This window comes from Chionomys nivalis, chromosome 25 (genome assembly GCF_950005125.1).
Source record: "Chionomys nivalis chromosome 25, mChiNiv1.1, whole genome shotgun sequence".
Lineage (NCBI taxonomy): Eukaryota > Metazoa > Chordata > Mammalia > Rodentia > Cricetidae > Chionomys > Chionomys nivalis.
In genome coordinates, this window is record NC_080110.1 from 30932264 (window position 1) to 30954126 (window position 21863).

Consider the following 21863-nt stretch of genomic DNA (forward strand, 5'->3'; position numbering starts at 1 on the left):
CTGGCCTGGGCTACGCAGACCCTGTTTCAAAATAAAAATCCCAAGAGCCTGGGCTACGCAGACCCTGTTTCAAAATAAAAATCCCAAGAAACCAAGAAGGCAGCGGAGGAGGAATTCCTAACTCAGCTGACTCTCACAGAAGTCCTATGGGATTTCTGGTGGCTTGAATAAGAATGGCCCTCAAAGGCTCATATGTTCAAATGCTTAGTCACCAGGGAGTGGCACTGTTCCAAAGTATTAGGAGGCGTGGCCTTGTTGGAGGAACTGTGTCGCTGGGGGTGGACTTCAAGGTTTCAAAAGCCCAGACTTGGCCAAGTGGTTCTCTCTTACTGCTTCCTACCTCCAGATGTAGCGCCCTCAGCTACTTCTCTAGCAACATGTCTGCCTGGGTGCTACCAGGCTCCCCTCTATGCTGATAATGGACTAAATGTCGAAAAATCTAGGCCATCTCCAATTAATTGCTAAGTGCTTTATATTTATTTATTTATTTACTTATTTATTTATAATAAGAATTCTGTGGTCATGGTGTCTCTTCACAATAATAGCACACCAAGACAGAACAGTTTGTTTGTTCCTGTAGTTTGTGTCTGGGGACCAGGGAGGAAATTACATCTTCCTCAGTGTCACAGAGCCAATGACAAACCCAGCAGAGGGACCAGGTTTCAAACAAGCTTTGGGGATTGGCTTGCATGACCCCCTTCAAAATATGTTTGTGTATCTAGAAAGAAAGGATAGAAAACACGTCTTTTCCAGTAAAGAGCGCGAGGCAGTAGGCATTGTGGGTGAAATCTGATGCACAGAGAATGGGTCAGGCTCATGGAGAACAAAATACCTTCTCTTTAGCATGACCTCTGTGGAGATTAAGGCCAGGTTTCAGAAGAAATAAAGCAAAAAGACAAACTGACCATTAAAAGCTACAGCTTATTATAAAAGGCCGGGCCTGTGTATCACATAAGGGATTTCCACACCAATTTATTGTCAAACAGATAGCAGCATGTAAATTTCCAAGAATCAACTTGGCATGGCTGGAAAAGCATCCCCTGAGGCTGGGGGATGGTAGACAGTTCCACAGCAGCTGAATCATAAAGACTTTTATAGATCAATAACCCTCAATCTTGATTCATTAAAAAGCATCTTAATCAACACAGAGGGTTTCAGGGAGACCCAGAAGCGCAGTGGGATTATCAGAGCAGGTGGGCTTTTGCATTTATGTCTGTCTGGCTTTTACTTCTCACAAGGTCATTGCGGTATAGTAATGACTTAACCATGATTTAATTTTAATATTTAAATATAATACAGTATCTTAGTATACACTATAGTCTTTCCCCCTCTTGAATAATGCAATGGTTCTTCATCATATTCATCCTCAAATCATTGCAGATCCAAATGCGTTTGGTTTTGGATAACAGTATGGTGTTTGTTTGTTCAATGCAAGGTCATGATCATATATAGCCCTGGCTGGTTTGGTATTGGCAATCCTCCAGTCTCAGCCTCACCAGGGCTTGGATGCACACATTCCTGTATGTAGGCTTCTGTTGCTTTAATAAAACACTCACCAAAACCACAATAGAGAAAAGAAAACTTTGTCAATCACTTAAAAGAGTCAGGCCAGGAACTCAAGTAAGACATAGGAAGGGACCGTGGATGAAAGCTAGAAATGGTGTGTTTTCCAGGTTCATATTCAGTTATCTTTCTTATACTAACCAGGAACACTGCCCATAGCGGCATGGGCCCTCTCACACCAATCGTTAATCAAGAAAAAGTGCCCCCACAGACTTTCTCACCAGACAATTTGATGAAGGCATTTTCTTAATAAGATTCCCTCTTTCCAAATGAACCTGGTCTATGTCAGATTGACAAAGTATTGGCCCACACCGTTATCATACCTGGCTCTATGTTCTTTATTGTGTGTTCCAACCTGAGTTTTCATCTATAAATGTAAAGATAAGGATGAACACTTCATAACCATAACTTAATAACCAAAGTGCATATCTCCTGGAGTCCCTTTCTTGTAAAAAGTATGACTGAAGACCTATTTCACAGCAACTCACTACCCATATAAGTGAGAGTACAGGCTGTCTTCTTTAAAACAATTCTTTTATTTTTTGATATTACAATTAAATTACATAATTTATTATGTATATATTAATTTATATAAATTAAATAATTTCCCTTTCTCTTTCCTCCTTCTAAACCCTCACATATACCCCTTCTTGCTCTCTTTCAAATTCATTTTATTAACTGCTGTTATATCCATATATGTATGTATACACACATATGTGTTTTTGCTATTTGGGTGGAATTTTCTGTAGATCTCTGTTAAGTCTATTTGATAAATGATGCCTTTAATTCTGATATTTCTTTGTTTAGATCACTTTCCCGCTTGGTGCCGGGACCTTGTCTGGCTTAGACCTGTTCAGGTCCTGTGCATGCTGCCTCAGTCCCTGTGAGCTCAGATGTGCCTCAGTCCTGTTGAGTCTGGAAGACACTACTTTCTTGGTGCCATTCATCTCCTCTGGCTCTTACAACCTTTTCTGCCTCTTCCACATAGCTGAGCCCTGAAGGCTGGGATTTGATGAAGATATCCAATTTAGGACTGGTTGTTCCAAAGTCTCTCACCTCTCCTCACATTTTTCGATAGTGGATTTTTGCATTAATTCTCATCTACTACAAGAGGAATCTTTTCTGATGATGGCTGAGGAAGACACTGATTTTTGGTTATAGTGGAATGCCATTAAAAGTTATCTAATCACAATGCTCCTTTAGCAGAACAATAATATTTGATTTCCCCCTAAGCCCATGGCCTAGGTTAACATCAGGTTCTTTGTTAACTGAGCAGTGTTGTGCATAGGTTCCATCTTATGAAGTGGTCCTTAAATCCACGCAGACCATGGTTGGTTACTCCTATAACGTCTGTGACACTATTGTACCAGCATGTCATACAGGCAGGTGATGATTTTAAATGACAGGGTTTGTAGTTAAGTTGATGTTTACGTTTCTCTTCTGGTAACATTCAGAGCTCCTTCTGGCCCATGAATACTGGTTGGTAGGGGTAAAGGCTCTAATTAGGCATTAGCTTGACTTCTTCACATTCCGTGACTATTGGAGTACTTTTATCCATCCTTTAAGGCGGTGTCTATATTTAAAGTTTAGATGTGTTTTATTTTTTTGTAGATAGCAGATAGATGGATTTTGTTTCCTGATCCATTCAGTCAGCCTGTGAATTTTGATTGGAGGAATGAGGCCACTGATGTTTAAAGTTATTACTAAAATGTGTACAATAATTATGTGACTAAAGCTTTGTTAATTTTTGTTTGTATTCTCAGTGGATTTGTATTTCTATCCACAGTCTCTTGACTATGATCAGTCTTCTCTTCAACCCCAGATATTGCTTCCTGTATTTTCTCTAGGTTTGTTGAATTTTAATTTTTTAAGTATGTTTATATTGTGGGAAGTTGGTCTTGCTTTTTCAATTATGGTGAACTTTTCTGGATGTATTAATCTAGGCTGATTGTCACAGCCTTTGGGGACTTGGAATGCATGCCTCCTGGCTCTTCTGGTTTTCAGAGTTTCTCTTGATAAGTCAGCTTTATTTGGACGGATTTTCCTTTATGATGCCACTTTTGGGGTTTTTCCCCTTCTTACACCTTTCAATGCATTTTCATGTTAATATACTCAATGTTTTACCTATGATATGCTGTGGGGATTCTTTTTCTAGTCTTGTCTATTTGGTATTACATGTACTTCTTATGTCTGTTTAGGTTTGTCTTTCTCTAGTTAAGGAAGTTTGTTTCTACTATCTTATTGAAGATTTCATCTATGCCGTTGACCTGGGGTTCATCCTCATCCACTGTACTTATAGTTTGAAGGTTTGGTTTCTCCATGGTGCCCATTTACACCTCCATTTGGTCTGAATGATGCAGGCCTGAAGACTGCCTCTGAATCACAGCAGATATAGATGCTCCTAGGAGGGCTGGGCATCTTACTGCTTTCACATAGCTCCACGAGTCTTTCATTTGAAAAGATTCTAAAGCATGACAGCACATGGCGTTCAAGCAGTGTATAATCCAGTAGAGGAAACCCAAAAATCAACTGTTGCAACAGAATGTACGAACAAGGGCTGGCTCATATAAACCACCCGCCTGTTTGCCACCTTTTCATGGAAATGAGAAGAAAGAAGAGATTAAAATGTTATCTTCCTCCTTTCCCATACTGTATATCAAATATATTTTAAATGTACCTGGTTCTATTTTTTTTTTCATTTCTTAAAAAGAAACCTTCCAACATCTGGAAAGTAACAGATTTAACTAACTTTTGTTGAACTCCAAATATTTTCCTCATGGGTGCTGAGAACCTTATTGTCCCCAAACTGGAACTTGGAAATTAGCTTTAAAATGAATGGACATGTTGGGGACTATGTGATAAATGAACTTTTCACTGGATTGGATGACTGCTAAAAGTCCAAACCAAGAATCGAGTCTGAGTATGTATTGTATTTGGCTCTTGTATATTATGATAAATATTTCAAAAGATAAAAAGCCAGCAGGGAAATTTTTTGCTGGTAAATTATGTTCCTTGGGGAAAATCCAGAAGAGAGAGACTAATTTAGTCAGGGGAAATTCTAGTCCACCAATCAGGATGATGACTCCCAAGCAAGGGCAAGCACATGGCAACAATTTAAACATTAGCCATGAAAGTGCTGCCCTCAGATTCCAGGGTGTCTTATTTGTCAGGCTCTGTTTTCATACTCTCTGCAAGAATTCTGCCGCTTGGGGAAGGAATATGGGCTTTGGGACGCTCTTCAGGCTTCAGGGTGGGAAATGCAAGCTTAGTCTTCTGTCTATGCTCTTGCACTAGAGAGACTTCTCTGAGTAGCCTATATTCAATATTTTATTCCAGATTATAGGTTGCAAAGAATTGTGATAAAGTATTGTAATTAGCATGTCACCCTCTAACCTCTATTCTTTTTCTGTAGTTAACCTGAGAAGGTAGAAATTCATTCAGGCCTTCCTTTAAGATCTTTAGAAAACATTATCCTTAGATGGGTTTGACACAGACTTTTTCTGATTTAAAGAGAGCTCCTCTTTCTCGGAGCCACTTGAAGGTACATGTGATCACATTTTTTCGCCTGCTCACATCATAAAGTCAAACCTTGGTGAAGCTGTGACATTTTCAAGAAAATTCCTCTTGTGATCTCTTTTTATTTCCCCTTAATGCAGTTTTTCCCGATGGTGGCATTTGCTTATGAGAAAGTAAAGGGACTGTATTTTTGATGATGGTGTTTGGTGACGGGATTATCTTATCCTCCCAGGTCACCTGGGATCTTGCTCTAATGGAATATGCCAGACTGTGAAGATCTTCAGAAACCCACGATTGGCCGAAAGAAGGAAAATGTTCTGCGCTGCTGGCAGGAAGATCTATCGGTTGTGATCGTTTGGCTAGATGGACCTGTTTGGAGCTACAGGACTCAGCCCTCCGGTATATAAATGTATGTGCTTCTCTTGGTTTTACATCCCACTTCCCTGGCTCCCGTGCTGACTGATTAAGCCCCGCCCCACTTCAATCTTCTCCTCTAAAATGAGGATATAATTCTTCCTCCCTCACAGAGAGATGCTAAAGGATTGACTTGGTAACCACAATGCTTCATTCTCGCTGTCCATATTCAAACTCATAATGATGGATCTAGATATCGTCCGTGTCTGGATATGGAATTCCAAAATGGTTTATGGAAGACACAGAGTGACGTATTTCTGCTGTAGAGCCTGAGAGGTTTGGGGTCCTAGGCATGCCTGTTTATATCATGGTCCCATCATTTCTTGTTCCGACCATTTATGTTTCTGTTTCTTCAGCTCTTCTCTGTCCTTCATCTCTGTTTTTCTTACCTGTATTCTCTTTCCCCTGCCAAGTTGATAGTCTTCGTCTGGCTAACATTTTCTTCCTTGATCTTTGGACATGCTGTTCTTTCTGACGGGGATGTTTCTCTCTAACGCCCCTCTTTACTGAATTTGAAACCACCAATGGGTGTTGATTGGGTACATCTTTCCTGAGTCAATAGTCAGCTGTCCTTTTCTCTGATCAGCTCTGGGATTCAGAACCAATCTTAAACCATTTCCTAGACTATGGTATTAGTGGATGATGATCTTGACCTTATCGCCTAACCAAATCGTGTATTCTGAATCATGGACTTCTGGATGTGGTAAGCCAAATAAGGGCTCTAATCAGATAGTGATTTATCTTCCTAGGGGTTAAATTTCTCAGAGAATTTCATTTCCTGCACTGTATCACATTGTCCAAAGCCAGGAGGTCTGAGTTTTCTCCAACCCTCGCTTCCCAGGTCTTCTTCAGAAATAGCTTGCCTGAATTCTTCTTGTGGATAATTACACACCTAGACAAGGGTGAGAAAAATTAAATTTGCCTCGCAATTTGAGAATCTTCGTATATTTTGTTCTTCGCTATGCGGTATCAGGGCAACACATTCCTCCTTGAGACTGACGTTTAATGAACACTACATCCACTTTCCCAGTGTCTCTGGTAAATGAGAGGCTAGAAGGTAAACACATGCTTTTGATATATTAGCGGACACCGAAGATGTTCCTAGAGATATATCCAGCGGGTTCTGCCTCCTGCTGGTGTTAATCTATCCTTATCCTTGTCTCCCACCGCCTCCCTGAGATGCTCTGCAAACCTCCTGCACATCCATTGCATGTTTTTCACGTCTGCCTACACTCGTGCCTTGTTCTAACTTCTCACTAAATTGAGTCAACCCCCTTTCTCACTCCAGTTCATTCCTCTGGCTCTAGTGAGATGGGGTTTCAGGTGAGTTAAAATTCTCTTTCTTTTTCTTTTTCTTTCTCCTTTTTTTTTTTAAGCCAGGTTCCTTAATGATTCTAGAATCTTAGCTACAGTAAGAACTAATTAAGAAAACACACATATATTCCCACTTAGTTGCTTTGCCTTTGAGTCTTGGGTTTTCATTTTTCTTACACTTTACTGCATGAAATTTGATGTCCTGCTGCTGCTTCCCAGGGTCTAAGGAGAAAGCTCCCAAGATCTGAATCCTTTAGTTGAGAAAAAGACTGGGAACTTCTCATAGTTAACTGAAGTGTAATTGGTTTAACTGATATTTTTTGAATTGTGTTATCTTACTGATTTTTTTCTTTCTTTAGAGAATAAGATTATCAATTGGAGGTAAGGACTCCTGTATATCCACTTTCAGTGGCTCGTTTTTCCTCTTGGTGCAAGCTAGTTTTTTTTTTTTGTTTGTTTGTTTTGTTATGTTTTATAAGTTTGGGTTTAGTATTTTAGATTTGCAGAAACTAGTTTTTTAACACCCGACATTAGTCCTTCTCACTGCTCTGACTTTGGGCAGGCATGAAGAGGCACGGAGCACTGCTGAAGCAGCATTAAATGGGTGACTTTTTTTTTTTCTTAGCCAAACTGAGGGCCTCCCATTTTGGGTGAGATTAAATATCAGTTAAAAATATTTTCTCATGTGCGCCCCTTACAAGGGTTCTTTTGAGGGCGTCACGAGGAATGTGAGGTTTGGCTTTCCCTTTCACATGTGCACGGGCAGAAAGAACAACAAAGGTATTTTAGGGCCCTGTGTTGCATAAAGAGCCTTTAGCTTCGTAACAGTGGCCTGCGAAAATAGCACTCAGCTGCTTCAGCTCGCGTGGGGGGCTGTGTGCACAGCTAGACCCACCACCAGGCCGCGTCACGTGAATACCGTTTGCCTCCTTTGTTCCCTCCTGCTGACTGATTACCCCATCCTTCTGGCTTCCTTTCTGAAATATCTCTAAAAACGCACCCTTTCATCTCTCCTCGGTGCCCCTCACCCCACACCCTCCGCTCACGCCTCATTGCTTTGCACGCTGCTCTTACACATCCTCGCTCTCTTCTCTTCAGTGTGCCTACTTACAGCACCAAAATGGACAGAGTTCTGTCTGCTTCCCAGAATGCTTCCTGGGGGCTCCTATGCTCCACACCCAGTTTCGTTTTTTAACTCCTCTTTGACATAGTCACAGATTTTCTATTCCTCAGGGTCATTGCTTTCAATGTGTGCGCCAGAATCAGGGACTGTTTTCTAAAATCAAAGAAATCAAAGGGGCCTGGTGGCTCCTGACTTTCTGGTCTCGGCCTAAGAATTTACATTTTAAAAAGAACTCCCCCCCCCCCAGGATACAAAATCAACTCCAAAAAATCAGTTGCCTTCCTATACACTAAGGATAAGGAAGCAGAGAGGGAAATCAGAGAAGCATCACCTTTCATGATAGCCACAAATAGCATAAAATACCTTGGGGTAACTCTGACCAAGGAAGTGAAAGATCTATTTGGCAAGAACTTTAAGTCTTTGAAGAAAGAAATTGAAGAGGACACCAGAAAATGGAAGGACCTCCCTTGCTCTTGGATTGGGAGGATCAACATAGTAAAAATGGCAATTCTACCAAAAGCAATCTATAGATTCAACGCAATCCCCATCAAAATCCTGCGGCGCGCAACTCTGCCAGCAGAGAAGACGACCACAACAGGATTCTTCTTGGAACGTACTTTATTGGAGCGCAGAAGACTGAAGTTAAGATGGAGGCGAAAAGACCCCGAGCCCGACCGCGCGGGGAATATATACAGTGCCTGGTCCGCCTATGATGTGTCATTGCTTGATTGGCTCGGCCCACACTGATGCAATTGCGTGAGCAAGACGTGTGAGCAATTGATAGGTGGATTCAAACCACTCTTGGGCCGGTAGCGAGCGTGCGCAGAAGTTGTTTGCTACTAGGGACACTAGCAAATGGCGGCAACGGGCTTAGTGCCAGACCCTGTGAACATGACAGCTGACAGCTCCGAGGTGCGCAAAGCGCCTGGCGCACAGAGCGCCGTGGCGCGCTACATCGGAACATGACAGCTGACAGCTGACAGCTGACAGCTGACAGCGCCGTGGTGCGCAGAGCGCCGTGGCGCGCTACAAAATCCCATCAAAATTCTTCACAGATCTGGAGAAGACAATAATCAACTTTATATGGAAAAACAAAAAACCCAGGATAGCCAAAACAATCTTATACAATAAAGGATCGTCTGGAGGCATTACCATCCCTGACTTCAAACTCTATTACAGAGCTACAGTACTGAAAACGGCTTGGTACTGGCATAAAAACAGAGAAGTCGACCAATGGAATAGAATAGAAGACCCTGACGTTAGCCCACAAACCTATGAACACCTGATTTTCGATAAAGGAGCTAAAAGTATACAATGGAAAAAAGAGAGCATCTTCAACAAATTGTGCTGGCAAAACTGGAAGTCAATCTGTAGAAGAATGAAAATAGATCCATATCTATCACCATGCACAAAACTCAAGTCCAAATGGATTAAAGACCTCAATATCAGTCCAAACACACTGAACCTGATAGAAGAGAAAGTGGGAAGTACTCTACAACACATGGGCACAGGAGAACACTTCCTACGTATAACCCCAGCAGCACAAACACTAAGGACATCATTGAATAAATGGGACCTCCTGAGACTGAGAAGCTTCTGTAAAGCAAAGGACACTGTCACTAAGACAGAAAGGCAACCCACTGACTGGGAGAAGATCTTCACCAACCCCGCAACTGACAAAGGTCTGATATCCAAAATATACAAAGAACTCAAGAAATTAGACCGTAAAAGGTTAATCAATCCAATTATAAAATGGGGCACTGAGCTGAACAGAGACTTTTCAACAGAAGAAGTTCAAATGGCCAAAAGACACTTAAGATCGTGCTCAACTTCCTTAGCAATCAGGGAAATGCAAATCAAGACAACATTAAGATACCATCTTACACCGGTCAGAATGGCTAAAATCAAAAACACCAATGATAGCCTCTGCTGGAGAGGTTGTGGAGAAAGGGGCACTCTCATCCATTGCTGGTGGGAATGCAAACTTGTGCAACCACTTTGGAAAGCAGTGTGGCGGTTTCTCAGGAAAGTCGGGTTCAACCTACCTCTTGACCCAGCAATACCACTATTGGGAATATACCCAAGAGATGCCCAAACATACAACAAACGTATATGCTCAACTATGTTCATAGCAGCATTGTTTGTAATAGCCAGAACCTGGAAACAACCTAGATGTCCTTCAATGGAAGAATGGATGAAGAAAGTATGGAATATATACATATTAGAGTACTACTCAGCAGTAAAAAACAATGACTTCTTGAATTTTGCATACAAATGGACGGAAATTGAAAACACTATCCTGAGTGAGGTAAGCCAGACCCAAAAAGAGGAACATGGGATGTACTCACTCATATTTGGTTTCTAGCCATAAATAAAGGACATTGAGACTATAATTCGTGATTCTAGAGAAGCTAAATAAGAAGGTGAACCCAAAGAAAAACATATAAGCATCCCCCTGAATATTAACCTTCATCAGGCGATGAAAGAAGACAGAGACAGAGACCAACATTGGAGCACTGGACTGAAGTCTCACGATCCAAAGGAGGAGCAGAAGGAGAGTGAGCACGAGCAAGGAACTCAGGACTGCGAGGGGTGCACCCACACACTGAGGCAATGGGGATGTTCTATCGGGAACTCACCAAGGCCAGCTGGCCGGGGACTGAAAAAGCATGGGACAAAACCGGTCTCGCTGAACATAATGGACAATGAGGACTACTGAGAACTGAAGAACAATGGCAATGGGTTCTTGATCCTATTGCACGTAATGGCTTTGTGGGAGCCCAGGTAGTTTGGATGCTCACCTTAATAGACCTGGATGGAGGTGGGTGGTCCTTGGACCTCCCACAGGGCAGAGAAACCTGCTTGCTCTTTGGGCTGAGGAGGAAGGAAGACTTGATTGGGGGAGGGGGAGGGAATGGGAGGTGGTGGCGGGGAAGAGGCAGAAATCTTTAATAATTAAATAAATTAATTAATAAAAAAAAGAACTCCCCCAGATAACTCTTTTTCATTATTACTAATTTATTATTTCATAGTTGCACTCATATATAAAATACATTCAGATCCCACTCCTTATCTCTTTCCTAGTACTACCACCCTATCACCCGCCACACACACACACACACACACACACACACACACGTACTTTTAGGGTTGGGTCTTTCTGTTTGTAAGCCACGGCTGTTTATCTTCATGAGCATGGGTGTGGCGCTATCCCCTGGAACATGGGGGCTGCACAATGGCTACATCACCAAGGACAATGCCTCATCCACCCTGCCAATAACTCCTCTGTCTGAGAAGAGGCTGGCATCCCCGTGATCTCCTCCCCTACAGGTGACCGAATGCCTACAGGTCCAGTCTTGTGTGGGCCCTGTGTAGGCAACCACAGGCTGCTTCAAGTTCATGTGCAGCAGCTATATTATACCAGAAGACATCATCAAGGCCTCTTCGCCAGTGTCTGCCTCTTACATTGTTTCTGGCTTCCTCTTCTGTAAAGCTTTCTGTGACTTGGAAGGAATGATATGCAAGTCCCCTTTGGGACTGAGAATTCAGTAGTCACATATTCTCAGTATATTGCCCAGCCTCGAGTCTCCATTAACAGGCATTTACTAAAAGGAAGCTTCTTAGACCAAGACTGAGGTGAGCACTCATCTATGGGAATAAACATACATATTTAGGAGGCAGTTTGACAGCATATCTATTCAGCAAAACAGAAGCAAAAGGCTCACTCCTAGAGTCTATGATCTTCCCACCTACGGAGTTTTGATCAGGTCCCCTGAAACAGGCAGGAATTACCTCCTGAGAAGCAGGCATCATGCCCCGTCACAATGCTATCAGAAACTCCCATGGGATGGTTGGTTTTTATCAACTTGACATACTGTAGATTGACCTAAAAAGGGAGTCTCAATAAGTAGTAGTCTAGACTATGTTAACTGAGGTGGGAAGGACCTTCCCTGAATATAGGTGGCACTCTTTTATGGTCTGGGACCTAGAATGATGAAACAGAGAGAGCTAGCTGATAGGGGCACATGTGCATCAATTCATCGCTTTCTGTATTGGGTGTTGATGTACTACAATGAGCTGCTTCAAGCTCTTGCCTCCTCAACCTCCCACGATGGTTGAATGTCACCTGGAATTGAGAGCCAAAGAAATCTTTTTCTCTTTAAGTTGCTGTATTTTATCACAACGCTGAGAACAAAACTAAGATACCATATGGCAATCACGCCACTACTGTACCATGTGCACATCTTTTTCTATAGGTTGGTTGGTATGGGAGCTAGCAAGGCTGGCAGCTAGGTGAGGCTACTGATGACTTTCTCCCTCACCTGGCTGCCAAGAAATGGTCAACACTATCGAAGCTAGCCAGTGGGGAAGAAACTCCCAGCTCCGCATCCTGTGCCCAAACTGTGAGATACCTCCAGCAAGAAGGTTTTACCATCTAGTTCTGGGAGGCAACCAAGAACAATGGCAATGCTTCGTCTTGTTTTAGAGCCACAGCTCGCAGAGAGGTGTTCCACACACGTGACCAACAGCTCATGGAGAGGTGTTCCACACATGTCACCAACAACTCACAGAGAGGAGTTCAGTGTACAGCATTTTTATTTAATAGCCCATGGCTTCTGGATTTCACATTATCTGCTATGCAGGGTACCGCTAAGGATTTTCAATTATATTTTTACTTAACTTATAAAGAAAATTTCCATATGACTTCTTCATACTCCTTAGTTTCATATAACCCACCAAAATGAAGTTCAGTTCCTTTGTGACTTCTCACCGAAGCAAGAACCACGAATGGCGTTTCAGTGTACCTTCTCGTATTCAGAGGAAGAGTATATCTTCCTCCCTTTCCAAAAAGTTGAGGCAGAAGTACAATGTTCTATGTCTATTTGAAAGAATGATGAGGTTCAGGTTGTCCGAGGACACTACAAATGTAAGTAGATTGGCAAAGTGGTCCAAGTGTACAGGAAGAATACATCATCTACATTGAATGACTGCAGCGAGAAAAGGCTAATGACACAACTGTCCATGTGGGCATTCACCCCAGCAAGGTGGTTATCACCAAGCTAAAGCTGGACAAAGACAACAAAGAGATCCTGGAAAGGAAAGCCAAGTCTTGTCAGTAGGAAAGGAGAAGGGCAAACACAAGGAAGAAATGATTGAGAAGATGCAGGAATATGGATGTCTCATACACAGCTTTCATAAAAGATGCTTAAGTTAAAAAAAACTTCTTGCATTTTATTTATTTATTTAGTGTATATGTGTGTGTGTGTGTGTGTGTGAGAGAGAGAGAGAGAGAGAGAGAGAGAGACAGACAGACAGACAGACAGAGAGAGAGAGATTTGAGTGTATAGTAATATGTGTGGAGGTCAGAAGGCACCTTCTGGGAGGGTTGGAGTTCGAGGATTGAACTCAGATCATCAGTCTTTGTGACAGGCACCTTTGCTCCCTGAGGCATCTGACTAGCCTCATAGTTCTGTGTCTTAACTGTGGCATATGTTTGAACTTAAGCATTTATTAAGGTGCCATCCTATCAAATAGAATTGGAAAATTTTACCTCTTTCTCAGAACTTTTTCAAATAAATTCATGATTAGGTCACCATAATTTCTTTTCCTTCATGCTCACCTGTCCTGTACACAGTATCTTTTAAAAGTTTGGATGTACTTTTGAGCCATGATTGCAACTGTAAGATGTAGCCAACTTGATCATGGTGGATAATATTTTTTATATATTCTTGTGTTTGGTTCATAAGTATTTTTTATTGAGAATTTTTACATCTGTGTTCATAAGAGATATTGGTATATAATTTTTGTTGATATTTAGATATCAGGGTAATAGTGGCTTCATAAATGATTTAAGAAATTTTCCTCCAGTTTCTGTTTTGCAGAATAATTTGAGAAGTATTAACTTTAATGCTATGGGATAATACTCTTGTACACTGTAAAGATTTATCACTCATACTAGTTTAATAAAACACAGATTAAACAGTAGCCAGGCAGGAAGTATAGGTGGGGTTACAAGACTAAAAAAAGATTCTGGGAAGAGGAAAGGCAGAGAGTCAGTCATCAGCCAAACTCAGTGGAAGCAAGATGAGAATTACTTACTGAGAAAAGGTACCAAACCATATGGCTAAACATAGAGAAGAATTACAGGTTAATTTAAGTTGTAAGAACTAGTTAATAATATGCCTGAGATACTCAGCCAAACAGTTTATAATTAATATAAGCCTCCATGTGTTTCTTTGGGACTGAATGGCTGTGGGATCGGGTGGGACAGAAACTTCCATTTATACTTTTTAATATTTTGACAGTTTTGCGAAATTTTGTGATGAATCCATCTAATCCTGGGATTTTTTTGTTTTATAGATTTTTAATTATTGCTTCTGTTTCACTAGGGGTTTTAAGTATATTTAAATTGTTAATTTAATATTGATTTACTTTTGGTAGATTGTATATCATGAAGTCCATCCACTTTCTTAGGTTTTTCAGTTTGGAGAAATATAGTTTTGAGAAGTGTGTCCTTATGATTCTCTGGAATTCCTCCATGTCTGTTGTGATGTCCCCCTTTTCATCTCTAATTCTATTACTTTGGACATTTTCTCTCCATTTTTGGCTAATTTGGTTAAGAACTGGTAAATTCTGGTGGTTTTCACAAAAGATCAACTCTTCATTTCATTGATTGTTTTTATTTGTTTCCATTTCATTGACTTCAGCCTTGAGCTGATTATTTCTTCTTGTTTACTCTTTTCTGGGTATTTTTATCCTTATTTTCCTAGAACATTGAAGTGTGTCATTAGATTACTAACATGAGATCTCTAGCCTTTTGATGTAGGTTGTGATCTTACCTTTCAGAACTGCCTTCATTTTGTTTCATAGGTTTGGGCTTGTTGTATTTTTATATTCCTTCAATTCTGAAAGTTTTTAATTTTTTCTTGATTTCTGTCTTGACTCATTTTTCCAACCCAGGAAGTTGCCCAGTTTCCAAGAGTTTGTAAGCTTTCTCTTGTTTCTGTTGTTGATATCCAGTTTTAATTCATGATGGGCAGATAAGATTCCAGGGGTTATTTCAATATTCTTATATCTGTTGAGATTTGCTTTGAATCTATTTATATGGTCAGCTTTGGAGAAAGTTCCATGGGGTGCTGAGAAGAAGGTATATTCTGTAATGCCTGTGCGGAATGTTCCGTATATGAGTACTAGGTCTGTTTTATTAGTAATGTTATTTCCAGCATTTTAGCTCTTGTCTGGATAACACGTCTATTGGTGAGAATGGGGTGCTGAAGTCACCCCCTGTCACTGTGTGAGGTCAGTTTGTCATTTTAGCTGTTGCTGTTTCTTTGATAAACCTGGCTGTCCTTGTATTTGATGCATAAATGTTTAGAATTGCTAAATCCTTGGCAGAATTTTATTTTAATAGGTAGTAAGTATTCTTCCATATCTGTTTTAGTTTAATATCTATTTTTTCAATATTGGAAGAGTTACACCTTCTTGCTTCTTGAGTCTGTCTGGAATACCCTTTTCTGTGTTTTTCCTCTATGGTGGTCTCTATCCTTGGTGGCGAGGTATGTTTATTGGTTGCAGCAAGATGAATTCTGTTTTCTAATCCAATCTGGTAGTCTATGTCTTTTATTGGGTAATTGAGACCATTATGTTGAAAATTATTAATGAGCAGTATTTATTAATCCCTGTTGTTTTGTTGTGGAGTGTTTGGTTTATTGATCTTGGGTTATTTATTACTATATCCTCTTGGGGATAGTCAACCTCCTCAGACTGAAGTTTCCTTCTGCCCTACTGGCTAGTGTTCATGGTGATGGGAAGTACTCTTCATTCTTCCAGGGGAAAAAAAGCCTTCATCAATATCAGCCAGTTACAAACCCCATCATCTACAAGAGAAACCTGCCTTCGAGATATACTGGTGCAATAATGGCACAGATGTTATTGGAATAACAAGCCACTTTTTAAAATTGGGTTTAAGGCCATTTCTGTGAGATGAAACTACTGTAAAATGGTCAAGAAACTGAGACTGTATGGGTCTCAGGCTTAAGAGAAATACTAATGCTATTATTCTACTAAAGGAACATGGCAGTACAATGGCTTCCAATGACATACTGCTCTATCCATAGATTGGTGCTTTACTCAGCCCACACCAGAGAAGCTTGCAGTAGATTGAAATCAATGCAGAGACTCACCATTGGTCAATAAGTAGAGAGGGAGAGACTTTGGAACCCTCAGTCCTAAATGAAATGTCTTCATCAAAGTTCCGCCCCCATGGCTCAGGGATCTATGTAAAAGAGGCAGCCAAAATTTTTAAGAGCCAGAGGTTGTGGATAACTCCAAGTAACAGTGTCTGCCAGACACAATGGACTGTTCCACATATAAATGCAGAGAGACTGGCAGCAAACCAAAACCTGCACAAATTCAATCCAGTCAGGGTCTCAGCACTGAGAGGAAGAAAAAGACACAGAATTCTACCCCTAGTCAAGAAGCTATCTACAATTGACACCCGGTGGCCAAGGGAGTTTCACCAGGAACCTCGCTCCAGCACGGCCTCATGCCCAGGAATAATTGGCCAACACAAAACAAACTCACTGTCATTTTTGTGGAAGTTTTATTTTATTCTATCATGTTTTAGCAGTTTGGTCTTATTGGTAGTTTGCTCATTTGTTTTGGTTTTTTTTTTTTTTGGAATCTTTTTTTTTTGTCTTTGTTGTAGAGAAGAGAGAAAGAGACATATGATAACATAAATTTGAGTGGTAGGGAAGTGAGAAAGAGGATCTAGGAAGAGCTGGGGAAGGAAAAATATAACCAAAGCATATTGAATGAAAAAAAATGAAATTTAAAGAAAAGTTTGAGTGTCTAATGCTGTAACTACACGTCTCAGTATTTGAACTCTACATCTGGATTTTGAAAACTCTGAGTGTGTTTACACGGTTTCTGGCATGCCTATATTATAAACTCAACAGCTAATAAGAATTATAGGTGATACCATGTAGGCTAACCATTTTACCAAATGTTCTTATGTACATCTTATTAGGTTACAAGTCAACTTGTCTGTACATAGGGAAGCATGCTGAATGAAGAACTCTGGTCTGGGGCATACAATAGAACTATCGAGACGTGAATATTTGTTTATTGACACCAAGTTTCATATTTTTTTGTTTTTTTGTTTTTTTTTTTTTAAGTTTCATATTTTTTTAAACACATTCCTCTCCCTAGATATTATCTAATCTCTAACTGGTCTGACCTGCATGTTGTAGTTTACGTAACTACTGAAGAAACTTGTCCTGCTGATACTATGTTTTATAGCATATACTCATTTCATGTGGTTCTTACAACAGCCCTCGGGAGAGCAACTCTTTCAGAGACGAAATAAATGAAGGCCCAGACAGGCTACGTAGTTTGTCAAATTTCCCCAGTCAATCAGAAGCATGACCAGCATTGCATTTCTTCATGGGTTTTAATATTCAACCCCATGGCTGGTTTTGATATAGATAATTAAGATTCCTTAATCACTGTGTGTTTTATAGAAGTCTGGCAACTGAAGAAATATATCAAGAACACGGTCATCATCCAAGCACTCAGGAGGCAGAGGCAGGTGGATGTCTGTGATTTCTAGACCAGCCTGGTCTACAGAGAATTCCAGGACCGACAGGCTCCAAAGCAACAGAACTACTTTGTCTCAAAAAGCCAAAAGAACATGGTCATCATAAAGTCAAATTTGAAAATGCATATATTTTAAGGAATTTGAAAATATTTCTCTAAAGATCTGCTTTCAAATTGAGTTCTAATAATAGGCATTTAAGTAAATGAGTGAGGCCCGGCGGTGGTGGCACACGCCTTTAATCCCAGCACTAGGGAGGCAGAGGCAGGCGGATCTCTGTGAGTTCGAGGCCAGCCTGGTCTACAAGAGCTAGTTCCAGGACAGGAACCAAAAAAGCTACGGAGAAACCCTGTCTCGAAAAAAATCGCCCCCCCCCCCCCAAAAAAAGTAAATGAGTGAAAAGAAATTGATTGTTTTCTGTTTGTTTTGCTTTGTCTTGTTTTGTTGTTAAAAGAAAGAAAAAACAACAACAACAGGGGAATTGTTCTGCAGCCTTCAAGTACTATATAACTGAAAGAAGCATTTGGTTTTAATTGGGGTTTTGGTCAAGCATTGACTGAAGTTATCTGAAATGTATACTCTTTCACTAAATTAATTAATTCTTTCTTTCATTATTTAGACCTTGCATTGTGCTGCTTTATGAGCATGATTTGCTGCACTAATGATTAAAAAGGAGAACTGAGACACATCCATGAACAAGCCCACAGCAGAAGTAGAGTTCCGCCTCCATGCTTTGAGGACCAGAGTTCCTGTCATCCTCTCCTCATCCCCATAGGAAGGCCAGTGTCATTCAGCAGCATGACAGCTTCATTTCGTCCAACCCAAGAGAGTGAGAGATGAGTTCAGCCTGTAGTTGGAAAGTCCTTAGGGATTTTGTGTTGTCTCAGTCTGACTGTGTGTGGGTAGATGAACAATTGACATTAAATTTTACTTATTTTAACTTTTATTATTTAAAGAGCTGCTTGCTTCTTCTTCTTCTTCTTCTTCTTCTTCTTCTTCTTCTTCTTCTTCTTCTTCTTCTTCTTCTTCTTCTTCTTCTTCTTCTTCTCCTTCTCCTTCTCCTTCTCCTTCTCCTTCTCCTTCTCCTTCTCCTCCTCCTCCTCCTCCTCCTCCTCCTCCTCTTCCTCCTTCTCCTCCTCCTCCTCCTCCTCTCCCTCTTCCTCCTCCTTCTCCTCCTCCTCTCCTCCTCCTTCTCCTCCTTCTTCTTCTCACTTTAATTCCATAATCATTGTATTTGCATTTTCATCCCTTTGAACATTAGTGCATTAGTTACACAAGTTGTCACTGAATGTATTTGTTGTATTTAGCCTCTTAGGAAAAGCATTTTTTTGAAGTTGTTTTAAGGGGATGGATTATGTAACTAGATACTTTTCTACGTTCTCCTATGTTTAAATATATTTAAAAACTTCAGTTATAATGTTATTTAACAGGCAAATTGTTTTGCTATACATAAAATAAAGTATAATTTTAAGAATTTAAATATATATAATAAAATATAAGGAAAAGTAAAACAAAATTCTGTATTTACCTATAAGGATAAAGATGAACATTCAATGTAATTTTATTAGAATTTAATTCTACAAATAAAAAATATTCTAGAGATTTGGAATTTTTTCTTCAAAGGGTATTAGAATTTTTATTTATTTATTTTTAAACATCTCTCTCTCTCTCTCTCTCTCTCTCTGTCTGTCTCTCTCTCTCTCTCTCTCTCTCTCTCTCTCTCTCTCTCTCTGTGTGTGTGTGTGTGTGTGTGCATGTGCCCCTAAGTATATGCGTTTACACTATGTGTGTGTGGGAACCCCAGGAGGTCAGAGAGGCATTAGATACCCTGTTACTATAGTTATAGGCAGTTGTGAGCTGCTATGTGGGTGCTGGTCTCTGAACTAGATGCTCTTTGAGAGTCATAAGTGCTCTTAACTACTGAGCAGTCTCTCCAACCAACCCTTAGAATTTGATTTATTAAGGAAATATAGTGGGTATTTGGCCCGTACGCCATGTTCATCCATGTACCTAGACAAAAGCCATAGCAGTATAGGCAGTCAAGTGAGAGTGTAGCGAGGATAGATACCAGGGCATCTCAGCGACTCCAGGATGAGGTGGGAGGATCATTTAAGCTCGGGAGGTCAGGACCAGCACGGGCACCACAGTACTGTAGTAGCTGAGCCTGAACCAATCAGCGAGCAAGGCTGCTCACTCTCAGCCAGTCTCATCTTGCTGTCTCAAACCTCCTCAAGGCTTCCTGCGGTTTCCTCTGCCGTTCAGGTAGAAACTGGCGCTCAGCCACTGAGGATCTGACTCTGCCATAGCAGAGCTTGCGGGAAAAACAAACAAAAGTCCAGAACGAGTCCTCGCATGTCCTAGGAAGCAGAGTCTTTGTCCTCACGTGAGAGAGATCAGCTAGCCAGGTTCCTCCCCATATGAATTTGATATCAACCATTTATTGCTGATACTAGAATTTGATTTACCCCATTTCGATGTGAAAAACAATGAAATTTTGGTTGGCCAGGTCAGACTAGCTTTGAGATTTTCCTTGAACAGGGAATTTTACGTGAGAAAATGAGAGATTCTTTGGTTTTCACACAGTGTTGTTCAACCAAAGGCAAATTCTTCATCGTGATTAAGAAAACATGCTCATGACCCCAGCACAACACTCTCCTTTTTTATGAGAAGGAATATTTCTCCTTTGACTATAACTTTAATTAAACTCTATTAACTTTAATTTAATTTAAGCTGTTTAAATAGTTCAGATGCTATTAAATGCAAAGAACACATTTTTTTTAAAGGTATTTAGTTTCTGGGCATTTTCCCTCGATCTCACACAGCCTTAATTATGCACCACTTATTGTTAAGTATATCATAAAATAAAATATAACGTATAAATTGCATTAATCTCCACGAAGTAAACTTGAGACAGAGCCATGCACTAGCCAAAATCAGAGGCACAATAAATAAAGCAAAGTGCATAAAACATCCTCAAGCACTTGAACCTCTGTGGATGGCGAGCAGATTTTATTATATTCTTTTACTATTTCCATGGAAATAAGAGTAGTCATTTTCACGTACCCCATGTCATTATATAATATTCCCATCCTATTATGTTATTCTCCATGTCTTCTTTTTTTCTCTGGAGCATTTTAATTGTCTTTTCCCCAAAGTGGAGCCTTCTCTGTATCTAGAATAATTTTCACAAGCTTGCCAAGCTATATATTTTCCTTTCATAATTACTTGTATAATTACAGTACCCTGGCACGTATTAGTAACTAGGGAAACAGGGCTATTTAATTACATCCTAATGAACATTTGCAATTATATAATTTTTAAAATCCATAGAAAATTAAGAAAATGCTCTCCATCAAGCCAAGGATTACTTGAATTCCATTTTCAAGAATCTTAATAAACTAAATTAACTCTCTCTAAAAGTATAGTTTTCATGTCACAGATGCTATATACACTTTAGCTTTTAGAATGTAGAATCTGTAATTCTCAGTTTGGAAGCAATTCTGGATGTCTTCGAGTTCATTTTTTCCCCCTGTGGTTTACTAACATGTTTTATTAAACCTTTTCTAATTTGCTGCATACACTCATTAATGAGACATTGCTTAAACATCTCCTGAGGTATAGTGCTTACCCTGTGTAGACTGAACAGTTCTAATGATGAGCAGGTAGCCACTGACCCCTAATGTGTGCAAGGCACTCTTGATTTTGCATGGACTATAACATTCGAGTCAAACTTGTGAGTGCCAACCTAAAGCAATGGATGTAGCAATCCTACAGGAAGAAGACGGCATGACTGGAGTCTACCACACGAACTGTGCACTCAGCGGAGAGTTCAGATGTTCTGATAGCCAGACAGCTGCTCCGCTGTGTACTCGGTGAGGCTCTGTAGCCGGTGTTTTGACCTCTGCAAATTGAATCTCTTTGACTTTGTACCTGAACTTTCTCTTCCTGTCCAGCCACTTTTGATTGACGGTACAGTTAAAACGCTGGGGATTTGGCTGGTCACTTCCCAGAGGCTCTTGTGTTGGCCTAAACTTTCAGTTCTTTGTCTTCCAGTTCACTAGGAAGTCGTCCCCACGTCTAGCCTTGCACGCCAGAGCAGTCAGGTCCAGACGCCGCCAGTCAGTCCAGACTTGGAGCGCAATCCTGCCGGGATTATTAGAGCCAGGTACATAGGTCATGGGGATTAGTTGGTGACAGACATTTGAAAGGGTCCATTAAGAATTAGAAAGTCACACTGATGAAGGCAGGAACTTCTCAAAGGTGGAGGTCACCTTGACCAGTCAGGGTTCCATAGGAATCCATCTGATAGCACTTAAACCGTTGGTCTTTATCGACAAA

General features: G+C 40.5%; 1 pseudogene; it reads left to right on the top strand.

The window, feature by feature from the left end:
- The first annotated feature begins 12671 nt into the window (after positions 1–12671).
- LOC130866206 (60S ribosomal protein L26-like) lies at positions 12672–13145 on the top strand (annotated as a pseudogene).
- Positions 13146–21863: the final 8718 nt, after the last annotated feature.